Genomic DNA, 4,317 nt, shown 5'->3' on the forward strand with positions numbered 1-4,317 from the left:
AGATGTATTAGTTTAACGCTCGGGAAGTGAGAAAGTCTTTTATGTTTTGAGCTTATGCTCTTCGACAGAAAGGAACATAGGAATAAACAAGGAGAGAAAATAGAAAAAAGGTTTAGTGGTTAGCAATCAATCATGGTGAATGCCGCACATATTTGTGTGTGTGACTGCATGTTTTGTCTCTCCTTGTCGTGACATCATGTGATAGTTGTAAATGAGTGCCCCTGTCATACAAGCAGTGTCATTCATTTCCAATATTCTGCAAAAATGTGCCTGGCCATGGGGGAATATTACCTTGTTTGGAAACAGGTGAGGATTAGCAATAGGAAGGACATCCAACCATAGAAAATCTGCTTCCATAAAGTCTCCTTCCTATGCAAGCATAGGAAAGTAGATATTAAGATGATGCTGACCGATTGAATGTCGTCTTATGAGGCCTAATTGAAACTGAAGATAAAGTTTGAAGGTTGGGGTTAACACAGGAGAGTTCAAGGTTCCATGGAAGTTGGTGCAAGCTTATCTAAAGACCCTGTCTTTGAAGACCTGACATAATCACAATCATTTTTAATGTCTGTTTTCCGTGCTGGCATGGGTTGGATGAGTTGATGGGTGAGTAAGCTGGAGCACTGTGCCAAGTTCCAATGCCTGCTTTGGCATGGTTTCTCTTACAGCTGGAGACCCTTCCTAACAAGGCTAATAAAATGTCAAGGACATAGTGGTTTATAATATTTCATTTTATGAGGACAGCAAGCTGGCTGGGCACAGTGCTTAGTGACATTTCATCTGTTTTTGTGTCCTGAGTTCAAATTCCACCAAGGATTAAGTACCAGTTGAGGGGACAGTATAATTGACTTATCCCTCTTCTAAAATTGCTGTTCTTATGCTAAAATTTGGAACCAATTTATTTCATTTTATGTGGGGTGTGTCAGGAGATAAAAACAAAAGCTAAAAACGTGTCCCAACTGTATTTGGGACTGAAATTTCTGCAGCACTGTTCAGGGTAGAAATTTGTGTCATAGCAATTTGTAGCTGAGAGTTTATGGTTTGTGGGTTTGTTGAGGCTCAGATAGTTAGGCTGACTGCAACAGGAATAATTTCAATGGGGAATAAGATTAGTAATGAGAAGGGGACGTGTTATGAATGAGGACCAAACTGACCAGTAAAAAAAAAAAAAAAAAAAACACAAGTGGCTGTGTGGTAAGAAGCTTGCTTCCCAACCACATGGTTCCAGGTTCAGTCCCACTGCCTGGCACTTTGGGCAAGTGTCTTCTGCTATAGCCTCAGGCCAACCAAAGTCTTGTGAGTGGATTTGGTAGACGGAAACTGAAAGAAGCCTGTCGTATATATATATATATATATATATATATGTATTTGTGTGTCTGTGTTTGTCCCCACCACCATCACTTGACAATTGATGTTGGTGTGTTTCCATCCCCGTAACTTAGTGGTTCAGCAAAAGAGACCAATAGAATAAGTATTAGGCTTTCAAAGAATAAGTCCTGGGGTCGATTTGTTTGACTAAAAGTGGTGCTCCAGCATGGCCACAGTCAAATGACTGAAACGAATAAAAGAATAAAAGAACAATGTTATTTATGTTTTTTTTTTATAAATGTTATCTTGATTCTGTAATGTTTTTTTTAGATGATTAAAACAATTAATTGTATTTGTAAAAATAAATCTAATTTATCACAGGCATGAGCATGGCTGTGTGGGTTAGAGAGGCTCACTGTGCAACCACGTGGGTTTTGGTTCAACCCACTGCATGGTACCTTGGGCAAGTGTTTTCTGCTATAGACTCTGGAATGTAAGTAAATTTGGTAGATGGAAACTGTGTGGAAGCCCATTGTGTGTATGTGTTTGTATTTGTCTTCATCTGCCACTACTTGACAACTGGTGCTGGTTTGTTTATGTCCTTGTAACTTTGCAGTTCAGCAAAAGAGACTAATACAAGATGTACCAGACTTTTAAAAAAATACTGGGATTGATTGTTCTGCTAAACCTTTCGAGGCAGTGCCCCAGCATGGCCATATTGAGCAAGCCCCAAAATTCCTTCATTTCCTTCTCATTTTAATCTTCATTTGAGTTGGAATACATCTTAACCATTTTGTTTCCACATTTCTCTTGAAATACTCTGCCTGTCACACAATTAATTTGGAAAATAACAAAGAATTTATTTTAAATATTTTTGCCATCATTAATCTAATCTTTAGATCATAAATTTGAAATTTTAAGATCAGTTTACTAACAGTTTTTGTTTTTTTCTTTTTTAATCCTAGAACCAGGTGCAATTTCAGGTGGGTTCACATCAAAAGGGCTCAGCTGCAATCTGTTCATTCATTTAAGTTTCTCTCTGTCAAAACTGATTCTCTACATAAACATTTGTTTTTTGTTTTTGTTTTTATGCAATTCAGCCTGAGATCAGTGTTGATCAGATTTTTGTTGAAGAACATTCTAGCCATGACCATCCCATATTTCCAGAGATGCACACCATTTATCTGTGGAGGTGCAATGGCCCAGTGGTTAGGGCAGCGGACACGCGGTTAGAGGATCGCGGTTTCGATTCCCAGACCAGGCGTTGTGTGTGTTTATTGAGCGAAAACGCCTAAAAGCTCCACGAGGCTCCGGCGGGGGATGGTGGCGACCCCTGTTGTACTCTTTTGCCCCAACTGTCTTTCACTCTTTCTTCCTGTTTCTTGAGTAATGCTGCAATGGACTGGCATCCCGTCCAGCTGGGGTGGGGGGGGGGCACATACACCACAGAAACTGGGAAGCTGGGCCCACGATCCTGGCTGGGCTTGAAAAGGGCGCATAAAAAAGACAAAAACCCCATTCATCTCTGGCTACACTATCCAATCTGTGCTTTTTTAACCCTTTAACATTCAAATTACTCTGTCAAATGTATTGCTTCTTTATTCACGTTTTGAATTAATGAATCTCAGCTTCAAAACTTTGATGATGTGATTGTCTATTTTTAGAATGGCATTGTAAGGTAGGTGTGAGAAGCTAGATCTGACTGGTTTGAACTTAAAACAGAATATTTTGGCCACTTCAAAGCTAAAGGGTTAAACATTTTTTTTTTTGTAACCAATGTTTCTTTTAAGGCATTAATTACACTTTACAAGAAGAATTCTGATTATTAAAAGAAATTTTTAAAATAACTTCACTTAACAAATATACCCTTAGATTTAAGAAATATCTCATGACCTTAATACACACACCATCGTCCTCATCATTTAATGTCCATTTTCCATGCTGGCATGGGTTTGACAGGAGCTAGAAAGGCAAGGAGCTCCATTGTTTGTTTTGGCATGGTTTCTATGGCTGTAAGTCCTTCCTAATGCTATCCACTTTACAGAGTGCACTGGGTGCATTTTACACACACACACACACACACACACAAGTTATTTCATTGCTTCAATACTGGCTGATTTCTGAGATTACCAAATTTTGTACTCAGATTTTTTATTTTATTCAAACCAGTGTCCTAATCTTGCGTATTATTATTATTATCATAGTCGCAATATTCTGAACGTTGTGCTATGCCACATTCTTCAGATGCTGGTCATATTTGGTAACATTCTTGGAATTTCAAACTGACCCCTTTCTTTGAAACCCACAGTTATTATTCTCATTTGATGATTCCACTTGCTTGTTGTTTAAACATCATCATTTCACAGTTCTATTTTTAGGAGATGATGAATTATGTACATTATTTACATTCGACGGATATTTGTCCTCATCTTGTTTGTTGTTAACACATCGTTTCGGCTGATATACTCTCCAGCCTTCATCAGGTGTCTTGAGGAAATTTCGAACCTGGGTTCTCATTCCTAAGGTATTTTTCAATGTTGTTGTTGTTATTATTATTATTGTTATTATTATTATTATTCAAGTCACTGCCTGGAATCGAACTTGGAATCTTGGGCCCACGGGCATATTTCATAGTGGTTAAGAGCACGGGCTACCAACCCCAAGATTCTAAGTTCAATGCCAGGCAGTGACCTGAATAGTAATAATAATAATAACATAGAAAAATACCTGAGGAATGAGAACCCAGGTTTGAAATTTCCCCAGGACACCTGATGAAGGCTGGAGGGTATATCAGCCGAAACGTTGTGTTAACAAACAAGATGACAAATATCCGTCAAATATAAATAATGTACATAATTCTTCATCTGTTTTCCATGGGTCTGATAACTTGGAGAATTATGTCTTTAGCCAAAGTCTCATTTTTGTCCTGGTCCCTATAGTTGGATGTCATTCCTAACAACTACCAGTTTACTGAGTGTGCTGGGGTCTTTTCTTTTAGCATCAGCACTT

This window comes from Octopus bimaculoides, chromosome 8, assembly GCF_001194135.2.
Source record: "Octopus bimaculoides isolate UCB-OBI-ISO-001 chromosome 8, ASM119413v2, whole genome shotgun sequence".
NCBI lineage: Eukaryota > Metazoa > Mollusca > Cephalopoda > Octopoda > Octopodidae > Octopus > Octopus bimaculoides.